Source organism: Notamacropus eugenii, chromosome 6, assembly GCF_028372415.1.
Source record: "Notamacropus eugenii isolate mMacEug1 chromosome 6, mMacEug1.pri_v2, whole genome shotgun sequence".
In the NCBI taxonomy this organism is placed as follows: domain Eukaryota; kingdom Metazoa; phylum Chordata; class Mammalia; order Diprotodontia; family Macropodidae; genus Notamacropus; species Notamacropus eugenii.
Genome location: NC_092877.1, coordinates 92,221,362 through 92,243,798, shown reverse-complemented (window position 1 = coordinate 92,243,798; position 22,437 = coordinate 92,221,362). Strand labels below are relative to the sequence as shown.

The following is a 22,437-nucleotide window of genomic DNA, read 5'->3' as shown; positions in this document are numbered from 1 at the left end:
CCACACTGCCACATAGCTATAGACTCAATTTTTAAGTACTTCTAACCTTGATTCTTGGGCTCCTGTTGCTTAACTAGACCTGTGTTTTAAATAACTCCTGGGTTAAAAAAGTGCTGTTTAGGAATTAAAACCTTACACTCAATTAGTCAATCTGCAAGCCTTTCTTAAGTGTCTACAAGGTGCCAGTCTCAGGAATGTGTCTGCAAAGAGGAATTACAATAAGAACCTTGTATTTGGAGTCAGAGCATCTGGTCTCAAATTGACTCAGTCCCTTATCACCTCAGAGTCTCAGTTTCTCCATCCTTTAAAATGGAGATGACAATAGAACCTAATTGCTTGAAGATCATGTAAAGCACTTTGAAAAACTTAGATCGCCATATAAATGGGATATTATTAAACTCTAAAACTAAGGGAATGAGACGGTATGATCTCTGAGGCTTTAAAGCATGCATTCTAAACCTGGGATCCACAAGGGTTTTTTGTTTATTTGTTTTCCAAATCAGACCAAGGTTTTTATCTATCCATTTCTTGTATTTAAAATATTCTTAGATGACATCTTTGACCTGAGATTCCTTGCCATAGTCCTTAACAACAAAACAAGAGCAGCCAACCACTTTACAGGACTTTCCCTCTGTCTAGTTTACAGAGGCCTACCCATTCACCAACTTCTTGATGTCATCAGCCTTGATCAAGTTGCTTTGGTGCTTAGCATACAGGGCCTCAACCAGCTTTACATGCCTAGGTCCCTCACTGTTGGAAGCAAGAACATAAAGATGGTCTTGATGCGTTTGCCCAAGACTTTGTCAGCTTCATGAATTCCACCTGCTAGGCCATGGTGGATGAGTGTAGTCTTCAACATTTCTTATAGAGCAGAGTTAACTTCCATTACACCTCCAGCAGCAATGCCTTCCTTCCTCAGTCATAGCAGGGGTTCACAGGTGAAACCAAATCTTGAAAAGAGTCCTACTCGACTCAGTGGTGACAGGGAAAGAATAATCCATGCATGAAGATTTTCCAAAAATATTTTAATAGTTGTATTTCAATATAATTGGTTTCCTGTGTAATCTTATGCATTTTACTCATTTATAGAATACATTCTAAGGAATCCATAGGTTTCATCAGATGTTAACCCCAAAGGGGTCCATGGCACCAACAAGGTTAAGAATCTTTTCTCTAGGGCCTGTAATTTTATGACTCAGTAAAGAAGAGAGGAAAAGGCTATCTGGACAAAATAAAGCAGAAACAACTGAAGAGGCAGGTGGGAAGGAGCAAGACCGGAAAGCCCCAAATCACACCTGCAGCTGCACACTGCAGACAATCTCAGAATCCTTGCTAACGTAGGTAAATACAGGCCACAGGTGCAAGAACAGGTGTCTTGGGAAGGTAGTAAAATATATTGTTCTGGGAATATCTGTGTCACTTCATTAAACAGAAGTCTCTCCCTTGTGAACAGAGTCAACACACAGTTGAGGCTAAACAGCCTATTAGATGTGAATGTTCTTATGTGGAATGTTTCCAATGATTCCCTTTCCTAGAGAAAGTCATTCAAAGCCTCCAGTCCTCAGTGGCAGTGCCTCTGTTCCCTTGGGCCCCAGGGCACCATCTCTGTTCTCTGGGGCCTGCACTGGCAACCTGGCTCTCAGTAGTATGTGATGATGGGTCAGGCATCCAGTAGTAGCCTGATTCACTCCTGCAGCTCCCATTTTCTGCAACCTGCCCAGGGTCCATGCCCTTGTCTGCCCATTAGCACCTCCACTAAGCAGGGAAGAGCAGCTGAAATTCAGCTGCACCTGTGAATGACTTGTTAGGGGCTCTTAAAGCCCTGTCTCTGGGGAAAGACGTTGAAAACTGTGGCTCTATGAGGCAGGAGATTTGGTTATCTGTGGTTTTTAACTTATCCAGGCAACATCCCTGCTGCCTCAGCAAAAAATTATGCAGACTTGACTCTATATTCTGTTTACTGACTCAGTTTGTACAACCCTTAAGCTAAAAATAAATTGGGTTTTTTCTCTTAAAAGAAAGATTGATTACTGCCATTTTCTCCACCACAGTCATTTTTCTATCCGCGCCTCCCCCCCTGCCCCTCAGCAATTGTCTCAATTTTTCTCCCTAACCATTTGAACCTTTGCTTCTAACAAAGATAAAAATGTAAGCAAAGCTAACCAGCTGAATGGAAGGAGGCAGGCAGGATTACAATGTGCCGGCTGAGAGGGTCCACTGCATTCTGCATCAGCAGTCACCTCTACTGAAGGCTGAAGGTATATTTCCCTAATAAATAGGTCCCTAGCACCAAGATTCTTCATTAAAATTCAACAGTGGTCCACTGCTTTTACTTATTTATTTTTATCATCCTACCATTTACCTTACTGCAGTCATTTTGTATATTTTTTTCTTGACTTTACTTTCTTCATTCTATATTACTTCATACACATCCTATTTCTTTTAAGGGACTGTTTTAAAAATAAATTATTTCATTAATTTTTTTTGGAGTTATCTTTCAGATAACCAAAATTAAACATAGGCTAGCATGTAGGAAATGTGTCAATAACTCTACCCTGATCTCCAAAAAAAGTGGCCTCTTAAAAATAATAAAAAGGTGTTATGCTTATCTAACCTTGAAGAACTCTGATGGGTGACCACAACCATCAAAGTATTGTGCCACACCCTTCTGTACCCAGGCAGTGCTGCTGAACCAAGTTCAACTGGGGGAATGGTAATTATAGGGGGAATCCCTTTTCTCACAGTCATTGACTTTTTAAGTCCACTAGTCCAGCGCCCTTGGGGAGGTTTTTACTTATGGCTCATGCCTAGTGCCTCCCCATAGATAGGAGAGTGTGGAAAAAAAAAAAAGGTATTCATATATAATATGATTCTAATATGACACAAGTAATTAATCCCAACACACAAATGAGAACAGCTAACCACAGTGTATTCACAAGCCCATGTTAAGAGAACAAGATTCAGTAACTTATGATTCTTGGTAACTGCTGGGAAGATGATACTTAAAAACTTCATCAGAACATAAAGCAGTTTGTGGGATTGCTGGTAAGATAGTTTACATTTCACCTTAACTCTGCACTGTCACTCAAATCCAAATTTGAAACTCCCCCTGAATATCATGCTCAACCATCTCCCTAATCAACTATTTCTCTTCTTGAACCCAGGACCTCTGGACTTTTAGAACTCACAAGATCACCTCCAAGCTCAGACAAATCTACCTTAAGGACCATGCTCAGAAAAGGAAACAAACTAGGGATCCAGACAAAGTTTGTCTAGGTGAGTCTACCACCCAAATATCAGACTGTAGAAGGATGGCAAAAATGTGCCTCCTCTACCAAGCCCAAGTCAGAAGAGGTTTCCTCTTTTCAACGACAACTTCCCTCCATCACTCCCTTCATACTTTCACAGGGCAGAAGGGACTTGGGGCTATTCAGGTTTTACTACCACATATTAAAATGGAAAGTAATTACAGTTGTGGGCCACCCCATAGCCTGAAACAAGCCCCAAAACACCCACAGGGTAACCAAAACTAGGAATGGCAACTCTGAGCCTGTTGCATGGAGGTAGGGGATGGCCCCTATTACACTTAGTTTGAGAATCTGCCAGAAGGGTGGAACTACATTCCCAAAGATTCAGGGTCAATTCTTAGAATGCTACGGATTCCCAAACCTTAACCAGTAGTTGTCTTTCCCTCTTTATAAAAAATGTCCCCAGAACAGATTGTCCAAATACAGGAATATGGCAGTTTTTACCTAACTGCTCCTCCTTGGATTCTCAAGGTCACTACTTTTATGAAACTTCACTCCTAGGTCAACAGAGTATTAGTTTGTCCATCAAAGCACCAATTCTTTCTCAGTTGTACCCTACTTAATGGAGGTTCCTGTAGCTTCCTAGAGTGGCTAATTTATAGTCAGGATACTCACTAGGGAGGTGTTATGGGCTTATTAAGATTTTGTTACGGGAGCTACAGGTGAGAAGCAACTCTTGTTCTTATTTTAAAGGTGAGCATTATACATAAGGTTCACATTAACGTTTAGCCATGGTGTGTGTTGGAAGTTAACCTAAGGGATACAAATAATAAGCAGACATGTGATAGACACATAAATTTATAGCTACTCATTCCCAAGGGACAGTCTGGGGAAGTAGACAGAGGGCCAGCTTGGGAGTAGCCCTGGTTTCAAGTCTGACCTCAAACCCACAGTAGTTGAGTGACCATGGTCAAGTCCTTTAACCTTTCAGTGCCAAGAGCTTATTTCTAAGACTGCAAATTAGAGACCAATAGTTAATTTGCACCAGTGAAGAGGATTTTCACATTAGGAATTTTCCACTCTGACAAAATTATAGGCCCAAACCTAAAAATAAAAATAAAATTTCTGGGTGGGAGGAAGAGATAAAACAAGTCCCATGGAATTGTCTATCCATATCTTAGATATTTATATTCTAAGGCATTAAGGACAAGCACCTTCACAAAAATATCCATTATCCCTTAAAATTCAGTTCAGTTGCCACATGTCAGACACGAGTCTTTGCAGAACAAATCAAGTTATTAAGCCCAAACATGAAAAAGTCTGGCAAGAAGAACGTATAGACCCCTTCACATCTAGAAATATTGCTCCAAGCTGGGCCCAACTTCTGTCCACAGACCATGGCAACATCTGCAGAGTCAGCCAAAGAGGAGTGCATGGCTGCCCATACACACACAAGGAATCCATAGCATTCAGCATGCTTTCTGTTTTTCACGGATTATTAAATCTGGAAGGAGAGAACACTGGGTGTGGCAAACACACTTGGCTTTTCCTTTGTTTCAAGAGCTGGAGAATTATTGAGAGCATCTTGTCCAGAGGGCCTTTTATCAGCACAGGTATAGGTGGGAAGAAAAAGAAAGTCTCAGTTTCAAGTTGCCCATTTTCTTGCTAAGTTCTTAGAATAAACAATCAGCAACATTTATTTTGAGTGTCCCATATGTGCAAAGCATTGTGGGGAATCAGGAAGGAAGTAGAAAAGAGGCCCCAATAAAACTCACAATATAGCATGTTTTTTGATTTCTCCAAGGAGAGAGGATACAAAACAAACCCAAATCATGTGTAACCCAATCACATATGTTCTAGAAAGTCCTGTATAAAGTGAATCTTTAAAAATATGTATATTGCAGATAATCATTCCCTAATTTACATTTTATAAATTCACATTTGGATATATCAGGATTATCTTATGAGGCAACTCATTGGCAAAATTTTTGCACCAGTGTTAGCAAAAAATCAATACATTATGTTCAATTAGCACTGTTGAGAGGTGGTGCATGCATGCCAGATCTCCCAGGATGAGAAGGACAGATATTGATGTGAGTTCTACATAGGAACTATGAGAAAATTGTATTGAAGATTCTTAGATAAAATCATTGCAAGTATAGCAAATCCAAATAACTTTTCCTCTTGGAATTTGGGTCTTGTTCTCAGGCAGATTGGAAGACTGATTTGGCCAGAGACATAACTTGGGGGGAGGGGCTATGGTTTTGTCCCAGGATGTCAAAATTTAAAGGGCATTACTGGTGATTCAGCAGACAGAAACAACCATTATTTAGCAAGGATAATTAGTTTTAAAAGGAAGGTACCAGATGCCATTCCATAGTGACACCCCAGATAAACTCTTTCTTGGACCACCCAACTTCTCTCTTACCCAACTCATGCAGTTGTCTCTTCCATAGAATCTGAAGACACATTTTGTGCTATCTTCACTGGATGCCAAATGTATTTAGAATCACAGTTGGAAGTCAACAAATAGAAGTAAAATGGAGGAAAAATTGCAAAAATTAGTATAACAGACTGGTTTTTCTCCATCAAGTATAGTGGAACAGATACACTTGGACCCTAACATTACAATCCTAGATAGATACCTATAGGAGAGGTGGAAGCTGTACTAAAAAGTACAAAGATAGGGAAAACAGCTAGATTGAACCAAGTATACATAGAGGACATTCATGTTGGAGACAGTAAAAATATGAGGGTTTTGAGAATCTACTATATCGGGTAGAACAAGAAGGAAAAGATACTAAAATATGGAAAAATTTGGGACTTCATAAATACCAAAAAAGAAATAACTGAAATAATATCAATAACTGCTAATCTAAATGTCTACTTTCTCACCTACACATGAATCAAAGGCATCCTATATTAGGGTATGAGAAGGGAGGAAGCAGGTTTTCACAAGTAGTATTCAACTACAGACCATATCTTTACTATTTCAAAATTTGGTGGAAGTTATTAAGTTTTGTCTATTGTTTGTTGATTATGGAAAAAACATTTGATTTGGTAGAACAAAATGCTATTACCTTAGGTAACTTAGGTGTCTCCTATCTATACATCAATATCATTCAAAATTCCTTGAAAGATATAACAGAACTATAAAAGCCCTTTCATCATCAAACATGGGACAATTCATCAAACAGGGAAATGTATGTTCAACCAAAGTGTTCACCACTGTGACAGAGGAGATCAGCACAGAGCACAAGTTGTGTACCAGATGTTCCTATTTGTATATAGAATTACGCTGGTTGCGTCAAGCCCTGGATCACTGCAGAGCTTCCTGGAAGCTATCTGTCATCACTCGAAGTACTTTGATCTGACCATCCATACAGGAAAGACCAAGTGGACAAAGAATGTCTATTGCCCAGATTATAGCATGCATTTGGAGAGACAGTCTATAGAGTGTATCTATTATATATCTATCTAGGACAAATGGTATGGGTGGGCCAACAAGTTGACTTCAGAGTTGAACAGAGAAGAACAAGCTAGATTGCTTTCAGAAAATTGAAAAGATCCTGAAATGACCCTAGACTTCCCATGAAAGCAAAGGCTCACATTTAAAAACCATTATTCTGATGTGGCTGTATGGCAGTGAACAAAACACAGCATTCAACTCTCTCCAAAGAATTAAAAACCAGAGTGCAATGGAAAGGTATATGTTAGATATGAGGAAGTTGTATAGTATAATCCAAAAAGAAATCGGAAGAACTCATCTTTATCTTTTTGACTTGCACATAAATTGGATTTGTGTGAGGCAGAGTTGTGCAAAGTCCTTAGCCTCACTCTCTCTTCCAGAGTCATCAAAGTCAAGACTGACAAATGGCCTGGGATACAGTGGATGACCTTGGCATCTTCTCTGTCTGATCAAGCTCTAAGCCTTCTACAAAGCATGCATCAGTTGCCTGTGTAGCCATTATAATGAATTGTTCTCATTTGCCTATTCCATTGGAGGAAGTCTTTGCATGCTTGGGGTAGACACCCCAACAATGGATTTGAGATCCCTTGGCTATCCTCATTTAACTGGGAAGTGGTCACAACATGCTACAGCTTCTTGGAGCCACAGGTGAGAGACAGTTGAATGAATCAGTTGGACACCAAAGGCGAAAAGAACAAGAAGAGTTATCAAGGAAATATAGATTAAAGTAAATGAAAGATGAACTGCTCACATGATGAGGAATGACAAGTGGACAGCCAGAGCATTTCATTGGTACCCTAGAGATGTCAGGTGAAATAGAGGAAGGCTCTGGCATGTCAAGCGGCAAATCCGTGGCATCCACAGGGGAGGATCTGGACAAGAGTCACTCTGAACAGGCATTCTACATCACTGAAAGGGCTGTGAAATCAATGAGATTACACATCCTTTGATTGTTCAAGCAAGGGGAATTTTCAAGGTGAACATGAATATCATCCTCAACTCATCACCAGCTGCATTTCCTACAGCAAGAGCTGGGGATCACGACTTTCAAACTACTGTGGAAAAACATCCTGCTCATTCCCCGTCCCTATTCTACCTCACCCTGGAGCACTTGAACAACCCCACTCTTGCTACAAACTGCTTTGTCAAAGGGGGAGGGTGGGGAACTGCTTGTCTAATTTACTTGGGTATATAAACATATGAAGACTTCATATGGCCCTTAGCCCCAGCCTAAGATGTATTTATTCATTGAGCGAACTAATTCTTATATGTATGTGTGGGACTGAAGAGACCACAATACTTTCCATTCTCACTCATTTTCTCTATCTGCCTTTTTTTCAGGCTTCAAAGTTTTTAAAATTGAAACTTACAGATCAAGAAAGAAGCCATACCAGAAATAAGGTTTCTCAGGGGAAAAAAAATTCTTTATCCCTGCTGTTATCAAGCCCTGATCTTACACCTGTAAGTAGGAGTATTCCTACCTAATTTAAATGACTGGAATACAGAGAAACTGTAGATGAAGGTCCACATGACATTGTTGGAAGTTAAGAGAGTAGGCCATAGAATCTGGAAGAAATACTACCTGCGGTTGGAAATAGATATCACCCTTCCCTTCTCAGTACCTCTAGGGACCTATCTAGGACTAAAATATAGACAGATTGGTTCCCCACACAGAATTCCTACTTTTTGGGGGGGAGGAGGGGAGAAAATCAGGGTTAAGTGACTTGCCCAGGTCACACAGCTAAGTGTCTGAGGCTGGATTTGAACTCAGATCCTCCTGACTTTTAAGGCCAGTGTTCTATCTGCTGGGCCACCTAGCTACACCTAGAGTGTTCCTTATGCTGATGAAATCGCAGAGACCTCCCTAAAATCTTCCCCCCAATCACAGAAGAAAGATCCAGCTGTATAGCAGAACAAAAAGTATCCTAAACCAGAAAAAGGCAAACTCCCTGTATAGTCCTAATTTTATCAGTAATTAATTATAAAACCTGGAACAGGTAACTTAACCTGTCTGGGTCTCAGTTTTCTGGACAGTAAATTAGATTAGCTAAATTAGATTAAAATTAAATTGAATTAATATTTAATGATTATTTTAATTTAATAACAATACAATTGATATTAAATTAAATCTATTAAATTAGATTGGATACATTAGAGTAGATAAGCTTTACATTCACTTCTAGGTCTTATGTTTTAGCCCATCATCCTGCCTTTGGGTAAGGCTATACCTAAACAACTCCAGATAGGTGGCCTCAAGGCTTTGTATGATCTCAGAGAACATTGGCTTAAAATCAGGAAGATCTGGGTTCCAATTCCACCTCAGACATATACTAGCTATAAGACCATGGACAAGTCACTTAACTTCTCTGAATCTCAGTTTTCTTATTTGTAAAATGAAAAGGCTAGTCTCAAGGATCAGTTCCAATCTATGAGCTTATCAGATTATACAGCCTCTCTCAATGATCAGTTCCAGGGTTTCAGACAGCGTTCATTCCCAGAAAGTCCTTGGTGTCTAATTTAGGTTTCTGCCACTTCTGATAAAATCATTTCCTCATTTGGCTAGGGGCTGGACGATTGGGAGGAAGAAGAATTTCATGGTGCAGAGGCTTCTAACAAAGCTTTAGGGGAAGGAAGTCCCTCAGAGCAGGCTCCAAAGGGGGCATTTCATTTCATTTCTCCTACACATAACTAAAAGGAGGGACATTGGCTGGCCTTAACATAAGACTAGGCTTCTGTGTGTCTTATAGGTATATTTGTTTAAGGCTCCAACTCCTTCTAGCCTTCAAAGGGAAATAAATTAATTTGGTTGCCAAAAGGTCAGAAACCTGGCCCCTTGATGCAGACAATCTGGCTCTCAATCAAGTGGACAGTGTACATAGGAAAGGGTGGATGATGTTTTTCTGTCCATTCTGAGAAGAGGCCCAAAGAGGGAAACTAGCAGCAGCATCTCCTTCCCTCCCCCTCCCCACACCCAGTCTGGGCCTCTGCAGCACCAGTGGTTTGTACACACCCATCACAAGTACAGCTTAGTGGCATATCATTAGGCGTCCCTTGGGTGTCACTACTAGGCTCGGCTGAGAAAATCTTTGGGAGAATGTCCTAGGGACGGTAACCACTGTTGCCAAGAAATCGCACCCAGAAAACACACATCCTTCACCGTGTAATTTATTTACAAAACCTTTTTTAAAAAAATTTAAATTTTTCCACTTTGAAAAGTAGGGGGAAATTATTTTTTGTTTTTGTTGAATTAAATTGAATTACAAGGACAAGCCAAAGGAAATGAAGTAAGGTCATATGGGGTCCCAGTCAGGACAGCGTGCATGGATGCACTATCTAGTGGCTTTGGCTTTTTTTAAGTTTTAAAAAGTGTTTCTAGTCAGAGGCTTTCCCTTTCCATTCCTATGATGGACTGAAGCTGGTTTGGGTTAGGTCAGGCAAAACGGGCTCCACCCTACCCAGCCCAGCCCGGCCCAGCCCTAACCAGCCCAGCCCAGCCCAGGCCTGCCCCAGATGTTCACTTCTTGCTCAAAATAAATTCACTGGGGCAGCTACTCACACAATACTCTGTTTGTATTCGCAGTGCCTGAAATGAGGGGTATACTTATCATTAACCTCACTGGTGAAGACAAGAGCTTGGATTGTCTCTTTGTCAAATACCAGCCAAGCGTCCCTAACATCTTCTCCATGCACTGAGCAGAATCAGGCCCTACACTTTTTAATGGAGGAAACTGAAGACAAGGGGTCTCTGTCAGGTTAGCATCTCGGGTCTCTGGAATTGGCTCGTACCCAGAATTTCTGGGTCTCCAGCTCCACCAGCTTTCCTAGTGAGATATTATTCCCTCTTCAGTGTAGAATAAAATGAAAAACACACAACTTCTAGCCCTGAGCAGATGTTCAGAAAATGAGTGGGGAGGAGCACTGATCTCCTCTCTTTCCATGACAATGATCCATGGGGGACAGAATGATGGTTCTCAGTGGCTGGTCCTACAGGGTCTTAGTTGTTTCTCATTTCTTGATGATATAGTCTCAAACAGGTCTTAGGAACCTCAGTCTTCCTTTGCCAGCTCTGTATCTAGAGGCTGGCTCTTGAGCCCTGTAGTTACAGCCCTATTTCTGCTCTTTCACTTTGAGATTTCTTTCAGAAAGAGATCGGTGGAGTCTTTCAATTTCTACTTTACCCTCTGGTACGAAGATTTGTGGACAATTTTCTTTCATAATTTCTTGAAATATGTCAAGGATCTGTTTCTTATTTCTAGCCTTCAGGTAGTACAATCATTTTTAAAATCATCTCCCCTTGATCTGTTTGCCAGGTCAGTTTGTTTTGCCTGTGAGATATCTCTTATTTTCTTCTATTTTTTTTTTTTTACTCTCTTAACCTCCTATAGAGTCATTAACTTCCATTTGACCAATTCTAATTTTCAAGGAGTTATTTATATCAGTAATGTTTTAAATCTCTTTTTCTAAGCTGATGGTTCTCTTTTCATAGAAATCTTTCTTCTCTGGTTCTAGTTTCTTTTCCCATTTTTTTTTATATTACTTTCATTTGGTTTTTAAAAAACATTTAAGCTTTTTCTTTTAAACTCTTCCTTAACTCTTCTAGGAATTTTTGTGAACTTGTATCCAAGCTACATTTTCCTTTGTGGTTTTGCTTATATATATTCTTGGGTCCTTCTCTTCTGTGTTTTTGTCTTGAACTTCCCTGTCATATCAGAACAGATCTTTATGGTGTCATTCTTTCAGCCTACTTCTTGACTTTGTGTTTTGTGTTAGTGCTGGGTTCTGTGCACTACTCAGAAGGGTTCTCTGGCCTGAGCTTCTGTCTTTTTATATCATTCTGCTGCTTTCACAGTTCAGTCTCTGGTATGCCCTCAGGAGTTTACATTCTAATAGGAGAAAATAACCTATAAAAGTGACCTGAAGAGCAGGGGAGAGGAGAGGGGAAAAAAGGTGCCCCAATAAGTCTAGAGAATCAGGAGCAGAATTGGGTGAGGGTTGAAAGATGACTATCCTGGCTCTTTCCTCAAAATGGAGGTTCTGAAAGGAACTCACCAATGGGAGCAGGGGCAGAAAGCTAGTGTATAGGGGAATCTTCCAGGGTACGAAGGTGACTGAGCCATGGTAGAAAAGTTAAGTGAGTGAGAAGCAGAGTCAGGAGAGGAGTGAAGGGTCATTGGCCAAGGCTCTTCTCAAAATGAAGGTTCCAGGAAGAATTCACCAATGGGAGCTGGCAAGGCAGAAGGACCTTCCAGAGGAAGAAGGCTGCTTTTCAAGTCTCCCCTAAGACTTCTCTTCAGCCAGTCCTGGTATGGTGTGGGACTCAAATCATAAGATTATGGATTTAGAGCTAAAAGGGACCTTAATGATCATCTTAAAGGACCTTAAAGCCTCTCGTTTTATACAGCACTCTCATTTCACAGATAAGGAACTGAGATTCAGAGAAGTATGGTAACTTGGGGTAGTGGATAAAGTGCTGTGTCTAGAGTATGAAAAACTCATCTTCCAGAGTCCAAATCTGGACTCAAATTCTTACTAGCTGTGAGACCCTGGGCAAGTCATTTAATCTTGTTTGCCTCAGTTTCCTCATCTGTAAAATGAACTGAAGAAGGAAATGGAAAACCAGTATCTTTGCCAAGAAAAGCCCAAAGGAGAACACAAAGAGTTGGGTACATCTGAACAACAATTAGTAACTTGCCCCATGTCACACAGGGAGTAAGTAGAAAAACTGGGATTTGAAAATAGCTAATCTGACTCCATATCTCATGACATCCATGGATGTTTGTAGTCTAAGATGAGGTTAGCCTTTTTGACTATTGCTACATAGTAGGGCTTGCCGCCCACTAAAATTCTCAGGTCGTTTTCTTATGAACTATCATTTAATCATGCCTCTGTATTTGTGTAGCTGTAATGTTTTTTTAACTCAGATGTAGGACTTAACACTTGTTCCCATTAAACTCTATATTATTAGATTTAGGATAATGGTTCTAGCTTGAGATCTTCGTGGATCTTGACTCTTGTCATCCAACATGTTAAATATTCTGCCTATCTTTGTGTCATCTGCAAATTTCATGCCATCTATGTCTTCACTGAAATAATTTCTTAAACTGTTGGGCAAAATAGGGTTAAGGACATCTCTGAAATATTCCTATATATATCTAAGATTAGATAGATAGACAGATATAGATATATGTATGTGTATATATATACATATATGTATATGTGTGTGTGTGTATATATATATATATACAAATATATATGTATATACATATATATTCTAATCCACATTTCTCTATCTTGCCATAATAATATTGTAAGAGAAACCATAAAGCATCTTGTTGAATTGTAGGTACTCTGTGCCTACAGCATTCCCTTGGTCTAATAACCTTGTCAAAAAAGGAAATGAGGTTGGCATGATATGCTCTTGATAGAGGTAGCTGTGCTACAGAGGAAAAATGCACTGGGTTTAGAGACAGGTTCAAATCCCTGCTCTTCCACTTACTCTCCACATAACTGTGCGCAAGTTCCTTAACCTCTCTGGGTCTCTTTCCTCATCTGTAAAATGGGGAGGACTGAACTAGCTAGACTCTAAGATCCCTTCCAATTATAAGTTTATGATACAATGAACTCCTCCTGTCTCTTAGTGATCACTGCTTCCCTTTCTAAATGTTTACAAGTAATTCCTTTACTAATACATTCTACAATTTTTGCTAAGAATCAGAAACAAACTCCATGGTCTATGGTTTAAAGATTCTACCTTCTTCCTTTTTCTGAGGACTGGAAAAACATCTACCAGTCTCTAGTCTTGTGGCACTTTCCCTCTTCTTTTTGTGCTCACTCCATCAGGAGTTGACACACTAGACCTGATTTTTATTGATAGAGAGAAGCTTGCTGCTGGTGTAAGAAATTTTGGGAACCCTGATATGAAATGATCACTCCCCAAAGTTTGACAGTCTTACACACATCATATATTTGAGTAAAGCATATTTCAAAGAATTCAGAAGAAGGATTTGTAGGATCCTATGGACTAAAATTATGCAAAGAAAGTCAGTCAAACCAGGAAGCCTGAACACATAAAATGAAACTCTGTATGTACATAAGGAAACAATTCCAAAAGGGTGGAAAAATGGTCTAAAGAGATCAGTGAGAGGGTATAGGTAACTCACCATCCAACTTGATTCTAAAAGACCATATACTGAAGGGGGAAGCAGAAACAAATTAACAGAGGACCAATACAATAGCATGTCATGGTACTATAAAATAGTGTCAGGAGTGCTGAATCCCAAAATGAATTAAAGCTTGAGAGGTACATTAGTCCAGATGAGTCTGGTATCTCAGATTTGTGTTCAGACAAAATGAGTCCTTTGTGGGACATGTTAACAAAAAGAAGTTTACTTAACTGTAGCAGGTAAAGGCTCACCATCAAGGATATGTTGCTGATTTTGCCGAGTGCATCTTTCCTGTGCCAGTGGTGCTCATGCTGCTGGTCTACTGCTGAAAAGCCTCAGGGAGAAGAGCTGGACATGCTGATACCATGCAGTTCTTGTATTTGGTCTCCTGGAAGCTTATATCAACATTCTAAGTCAATTGAGTCTCAGGCACAATTGCAATACCTTTTAAGGAAAAGAACTAGCCTAACTTAGGTGGTCAGGAAACCTGGTAGATAGTTCTCCTACCACAAGAAAGAAGCTCAAGGTAATAAAAAGGGATTTTTATATTGTTTTGGGAGGAATAAGGAGAATTATACAAAAGACAAGACTATTGCTAGGGATGAATGGAAAAAGGATAACTTAAAACAGAGATAAGGCAGAACAGCTCATATTTTATTTAGCTTCCATCTTCTCTGGCAAGGAGAATGAACTCTGCTCTGGAAATGACAGAACATAGGTGGCTAACAGGTAGTAGACCCTCCAGATCTACTGTTCCTTTGGCTATATCACATCACCTAACTGGTACTTGATGAATTCAAGTTATCTAGCCTTAAAGAACCGGTAGAGGTGATTGTTGAATCATTAGTATTGGAAAGATAGTGGAAAACAGGAAAGGCAACACAAGACTGGAGGAAGGCAAATAGAGTTTCAATTTTCAGAAGAGGTGAAGGAACACAGTCTGAACAGAGGGACATGACAGCTGTCTTCAAGGATCTGAAGGGGTATTGTGAGGAAGAGCAATTAGACTTAAGTTTAACTCCAAAGAGCAAAATCAGAAGTAATAGGGGAAAATTACAAAGAAGTCATTTTTGGCTTGATGTGAGCACAAACCTCCTATCAATTGGAGATGTTCAAAAGTCAAATGGTTTGGTTCAGGAACTGGTAGGTTCTCCCCACTGAAAGTGTTAAGTATTTGCTGGATGATCACTTGTCAAGTAGGTAGGACATAGTGGGGATTTAATTTGGTTATGGGTTGGACTAGATGGTCACTCTATTCCAACTATGAATTCTGTGAAGCATCACAACTATGCCCAGAGCATGTAGCATAAGGCATGCTCTATTGAAAGGTAGAGAGAGGCAGACAGAGACCATGGGATGTTCTGTGAGACTCAAGAAACAGGGCAGCACAGAGCAGGGCAGGAGCTCACCCCAGCTTACCCTATGGTAGTCTTCTATTTTTGATTAATTATTCTTGCTAACGAGGTGTTAAGCCATGCTGTTTCTATGCTGCCAAGGGAATGCAACTGTTGGTGCTATCTAAATTTGGCACCCTGGAACAAAGTCGCAGTTACTTGATCCTAGCTAAGGCTCTGTACACTGCAAATTCAGAATATTGTGTATCAGAAATCTCCTTACCAATTATGGATCAGAAATCTAGAGCTGGAAGAGATCCCCTCATTTTACATGTGAGGAAACTGAAGCCGCAAGAGATTCAATGACTCACCCAAGGTCACATAGGTAAGATTTGAACCCAGTGTCTTCCGACTCCAAAGTCATTGCTCTTTCCACTCCTACTGTCTGGTCTCATAAGAACAAGTGGTACTTGCATATATTTTTTATATGATAAAGATAATAAAGAAAAGAATGTTCAGTCCATAACTCCAATGTTTCTGTTCTAGATCTCAATTCTGTACACAGCCAGGGTACCTTATATTTGGCTCACTGCGTTCACATTTGATCTTTGAAAATGTGAGATGACAGGTCTACTCTGGAAGAACACATACTCCATTGGTACACCAGTGAGAACTCAGTTATATTTCAGTGAATTGGATAGGTTTTAGAGACTCTACATTCACCTGGAAGAGGAACAGAGAATGGGTGTTCTAAAAATAGACCAACAGTGGCAATCCACAACATTGAATGGGCCATTGATGGTGCTGGCGCCTGGGTATAGCTTTCCCTTTTGCCCAGTAGTTAAAGTGGTCCTGGTTCTAGGCTTCCCCTTTACTTAGATTGCTCTGTAAAATCCTTCTAAGGGTGTCTGGGGTGAGTAACTTCCAAATTCAATTTTTTTTAATCTTTTTTTTAGATCTATCTCTAATACCTCCAATATTACTGTGTCTTCCTGGCCTCTTCTCAAAATTAAAAACTTGTTCTCTTTGTTCTCCAGCCTGGGTCTGAACCACCAATCATGTGAGTTGATATGAGGAAGATTCGTGATATAGCATCCTCTCACTATCTGCTCTCTCCACCCCACCCCCACCCCTTCATCCGTCAAACATCTGGAGTTTTGAGCAAAGAGAGTGAAAGAGGAAGTCATGTGACACAGCACCACAGAGAGGTGTGGAACCTAAGGTCAAGGCAGAAAGAAAGGGCCAGCAATGTGATAATGGCTGAGTCTATTCACTATGTTCTTCATCAGGATCAACAAGGCTGGAAATAGCCAGAGATTTGCAAGTACTGCTACTCCGGAGTTCCAGTTCACACACAATCCCACAAAATGGATCCCAGTTCCAGAGTTCTCCCAGTAATGCCCCCTCTGCTCCTGATGACTAGTCCTACTAGGAGAGAACATTCTTGAGGAACCATGTGGCTACTCACTCCTTTGTCTCCTTACAGGGCATATGGTCATGGGAAATAACACTCTCAAACTGTGCATGATCTAGAATGCAAGGCTCTAAATTCATCCTACGGAGGAACTTTGGGTTTTGAAACTAGCAGATTCAGTCTTTGGAATATGCTCTAGATGTTTATTACAAATTATTCTCTGGTTATTATGGACTACTTATTGGGTCTTTGGTTCTATGCTAAAAATAAGCTTGCAATATCCCAGCACGGTTGTCTGCTTTTGTGTAATGGCAATACCATGTTACATTATGGTCATGTACTACTTACACAAAAGAAGGTAAGGGGGGGGCCAGACCAGTGGAACATGTTCGGCGTTTTCAGATGGATAAATCTCTACATTCCTTGAAAAGGCATATGATGAGAGAGAGAAGGCAGAAATGAGGAATGGGAGCTTTTTGACTCTCTGATAATTATAATAAATGAGGGCTTATTCAGTATTTCCACCCCAGTGGGTAACGTGAAAACCACCAGGGTGGGACTATCCAGACAATGGCTCTCTGCACCACCTGGTGGCAATAAAAAAAAATCATGGGTTTTAGACCTTTAAAGGACCTTTGGAGATCAGTTCAATGGGGCCTACTAGAGGTAGAATACTGGCCAAAGAAGACATAACAAAATTACCCAACTTCTCTAAAACTGACATTCCATAGACTCACAGGATATCAGTGCTAGAAAGACCCTTAAAGATCATCTAATACACACCACTTATTTTATAAATGAAAAAAATGATCCAGAGTGGTGGTATGACTTGCCTAAAAAATCTCACAACCCAACCAGGATTTCTCAATAAACTCATGCTTATGACTAACGCACTCCCAGAAAGAGTGGTGATTCCCTCAAATTTAGAGAGCAGATAGATTATCATTGAGAACTATTCTGGAGAGGGTGGACATTGGGTATGGAAAGATAATCTTGATTATAACATTGGTCTTATGGTCTATAGAACTCAGAGGCCTGGCTTTCCTATGGCAAATAAACACATTAATTTGGGGGTAATCAATAATAGATTGTTTGGCCCTTAAGTCATCCAATTTATGAATGAATTCCCAACAAGACAGACAAGGAGAGAAATTGCTTTCTTGTTTCAGGACATGAAAATGGGCTGACTTTTGCCATGTTGTCTTTTTAATTAGTATGTTCTCTGTGGGAGGAAGGAGTGGTTACCTCTGAACAACATACTGGGTACAGGAGTACAGAGGTTGAAGCAAGTAGCATTAGCCTTAGGGAGTCAAAGGGAATTCAGTGATCAAAAGCCAAAAACAAAACAAATACATCCACAAACACAAACACTCGCACACAGCAAAAGAAACAACTCTCCATCTGGAAAGCAGAGTTAGATGGAGTTAGGAACAAGAGTTTTTAAGTGCACATTTTTTCCTCTAATGCACTTAGCACCGCGGCAGAGAGTATCATAAATCTCTTCAAAGAACATTCACAATCTGCTGATGGTTAGTGACAAAATCGCTTGTTTTGTTTTCAGTGGGTTGTGAGACTCCTTCTCACTCCCCCACTCCTCTCAGCCGTCAGCCTGAGACGGCATAATTGTACTAATGCACTCTGGCAACTGAAGAGACTTACAGGGTGTGGAGAGGGAACTTACACGTTTTTGAAATGCTCAGATTTCAATGTCAAAATAACATTTTCGTTTTAACCGATGACAAAAGTCGAAGTCTCCTAAGGGAAAAGAGCTATGATGTGTGTTTGCAAAGAGCCTCTTTCATCCATTGGGCCGGAGAAGAATGGTTGGAAATGCTCTCACCAAGGGCAGAAACTTTTAATGGTGCAAGGGTAGTTATAGCTGAGTGAACATGGAAGGAAATTAGCCTGATTGAAAGGGAATGCCATACCAAGCTGAGAACGTTTCAAAGTGACAAGTTAGTGGCATTGTTGGGTCATCGCTCTAGTCTTCCATTCCAATGGGTCGAACAAGGGACAATGTGCAGGGATATGACTTGGATTGTTCAAGTCTAAATTAGTTCGGTCTACTGACCCTCTGACACTACCTGCTGAATCAGCCTTCGTTGGCTCAATGTCCTTTAATTCCTCAGAATTAACCCCACCTGCAAAAGACCCCAGTAACAGATGCAGTCCTAATCCACACTTCCTTATTAATGATACAGATCCCTGTCATTCCCAATCTTTGAAGCCAATGCTACGATAATAACAGAATACAGAGAAAAGACAAAGGTACTCAATTGTTTTCTTTGTTTCCTCAGCCAAGGCAAACAATAGACTTTTTCGATGGGAATGGGTAGATTAAAAATAGCTAAAAAGGGATTGTTACCCAAGGGAAGTAAGAGTAATAAGAGAATATCTAGTTGCCTTTGATGAATTCAAGTTACTAGGCTCAGACAAATTACATCCTCAGGTACTGACAGAACAAGCAGGTTGGATTGCTGAGGCTCCACTTTGGAAAAATTGTGAAGAAAAAGAGCAATACCACAGAACTAGAGAAGGGTTATTGTTCTGAATTTCTTTTTTTAAATATATAATTTATTTTATTTTCAGTTCTTAACATTCACTTCCATAAGAATATGAATTCAAAATTTTCTCGCCATCTCTCCCCACCCCCCACCCCAGAAGAGCATGCACCCCATTCACCCCTTCCTCCAATCTGTTCTTCCTTCTATTACCCACCCTTCTTCCATCCCCCTTCCCCTCTACCTTCCTGTAGGGAAAAATATATTTCTATATTCCATTGCCTGTATAGCTTAATTTCCAGTTATACTCTAAAACAATTTTTAACATTTTCATAAAGCTTTGAGTTCCATATTCTCTCCCTCCCTCCCCACTCACCCTCATTGAGAAAACAAGCAATTCAGTACAGGTCATGCATGTGTAACAATGCAAAGCACTTCCATCATATGTATGTTGTAAAAGACTAACCACGTTTCCCTCTGTCCTATCCTGCCCTTCATTTATTCCATTCTCTCCCTTGACCTGTCCTCCCACAATAGTGTTTGCTTCTGATTATTCCTTTCCCCATTTGCTTTCCCTTATATTATCTTTCTTCTCTTATCCCCTTCCCCCTTGCCTTCTTGCAGGGTAAAATAGATTTCCATATCCAATCGAGTGTGTGTTATTCCCTCCTTAAGCCAAATCCCATGAGAGTAAGACTCAATTATTTCCTTTTATCTCCCCTCTTCCCTTCCATTGTAGAAGCTCTTTCTTTTTTATGTGAGATGATTTGCTACATTCTACCTCTCCCTGTCACTTACTCCTAGTACATTCCATTCAACAGTATATTTTATTTTTTTAGGTATTCTCCCTGAGGGCTCACCCTGTGCCCTCTGTCTATATATAGATATAGATATAGATATTATATATATACACATATACATACACACATACACCCATGTACATATATATATACCTACACATATATAATGTACACATACATACATATATATGTATATATAGATATATGTGTATGTGTATATATATATATATATATATATATATATATATTCCCTCTAACTATATATATATATATATATATATTCCCTCTAACTACCCTAATTCTGAAAAAGGTCTCATGAGTTACAAATAACAACTTTCCACGTAGGAATGTAAACAGTTCGACTTTAATGAGTTCCTTAAGGGTTCTCTTTCCTGTTTACCTTTCTATGTTTCTCTTGATTCTTATATTTGAAAGTCATATTTTCTATTCAGCTCTGGTCTTTTCAACAAGAATGCTTGGAAGTCCTCTGTTTCACTGAAATTCCATTTTTCCCCTGAAGTATTATACTCAGTTTTGCTGGGTAGGTGATTCTTGGTTTTAATCCTAATTCCTTTGACTTCTGGAATATCATATTCCAAGCCCTTTGATCCCTTAATGTAGAAGCTGCTAGATCTTGTGTTATCCTGATTGTATTTCCACCATACTTGAATTGTTTCTTTCTGGCTGTTTGTAATATTTCCTTCTTGACCTGGAAACACTAGAATTTGGCTACAATATTCCTAGGAGTTTTCCTTTGGGAATCTCTTTCAGGAAGTGATTAGTGAATTCTTTCTATTTCTATTTTACTCTCTGTTTCTAGAATATCAGGGCAGTTTTCCTTGATAATTTCTTGGAAGATAATGTCTAGGCTCTTTTTTTGATCCTGGTTTTCAGGTAGACCAAAAATTTTTAAATTATCTCTCCTGGATCTATTTTCCAGGTCAGTTGTTTTTCCAATAAGATATTTCACAATGTTTTCTATTTTTTCATTCTTTTGGTTTTGTTTTGTAATTTCATAGTTTCTCATAAAGTCATTAGCTTCCATCTGCTCCATTCTAATTTTTAAAGAACTATCTTCTTCAGTGAGCTTTTGAACCTTCTTTTCCATTTGGCCCATTCTGCTTTTTAAAGCATTCTTCTCCTCATTGGCTTTTTGGACCTCTTTTGCCATTTGGGTTAGTCCATTTTAAGGATGTTATTTTCATCAGCATTTTTTTGGATCTCCTTTAGCAAGTTGTTGATTTGCTTTTCATGATTTTTTTTGCATCACTCTCATTTCTCTTCCCAATTTTTCCTCCACCTCTCTTTGTGTTCATCCTTCATTGCTGAAGAAGACCATGACATCAGAGAAATTGACATGACTTGAACTTGACTTTGTTTTGAGTGAGGGAGGGTTGTGCAGGTCACCAGCCTCACTTCTCCTCCAGAGCCATCTGAATCTAGTGACCAGATATTCATCAGGATGACTGGAGATGACCCAGGATGCACTGGGAGACCTTGGGCCCTTTAGGGGCCCATTCATGGAATGCTTAAGAAGTAGCCAGGCATAGCCAGGGCATGGCCCTCTCTTACTTGATTTTCAAAATCCTTTTTGACCTCTTCAATGGCCTGAGACCACTGCATATTTATTTTGGAGATTTTGGAGGTAGAAGCCTTGACTTTGATATCTTTGTCTGATGATATGCTTTGTTCTTCCTCATCCAAAAGGATGGAAGAAAATACCTTTTCATCAAAAAAGTAACCTTTTATAGTCTTGTTTTTTTCCTCTTTGGGGGGCATTTTCCCAGCCAGTTACTTGACTTTTGAGTCCTTTGTCAAGTGGAGGGTGTACTCTAGGGACCTGTAACTTCTCAGTTTCTCCAAGGTGGCACAATCAAGGGAAAGGAGTATACTCCTCTTTTGGCCTGCACTCTTATCTGTGAGCAACAAGCATTCTTTTCTGCCCAGGATCTGCAAGTAGAATTCCCTCTCCAGAGCCTCCCCAGCTCCACCACACCAGCATTCCTCCTCACCCCAGGACCACCACTCAGGGCTGAGACCCAGATCAGCTGCTCAATTCTCCCAGGGTCTTTAGGCCAGGGCTCCAAAAGGGGCTGCTGCAGTGGCTTCCGCTGCCCTAGGGCCAGGGATTGGGCCAGACTCATGCCCCCTCTCACCCAGGTGAAAGAACTTTCTAACTGACCTTTGAAGATGTCTTTGGCATTTGTGGGTTGAGAAATCTGGGAACCACAGCTGCTGCCCATGATTCTGTACCTTTAAGCTTGCTCCATTCTTGTCCCTGCCATGCTGGGCGGCCAAGGCTGGGCTGCACTCCACTCTGAGCCCAGTGTGATAGACTTTTCCTGTCAGCCTTCCAGGCTGTCTTGGGCTGGAAATCTCTTTCACTATGTCGTTTTGGGGCTTCTGCTGCTCTAGAATTTGTTTAGAGCCATTTTTTACAGGTATTTTATGGGTTATGGGGGTAGAGCTAGAACAGGTTCATCCTTCTACTCTACCATCTTGGCTCCA

General features: G+C 40.1%; 1 pseudogene; it reads right to left on the bottom strand.

The window, feature by feature from the left end:
* Positions 1-275: 275 nt before the first annotated feature.
* On the bottom strand, positions 276-913 carry LOC140512084 (small ribosomal subunit protein eS12 pseudogene; annotated as a pseudogene).
* Between the last annotated feature and the right edge of the window lie 21,524 nt (positions 914-22,437).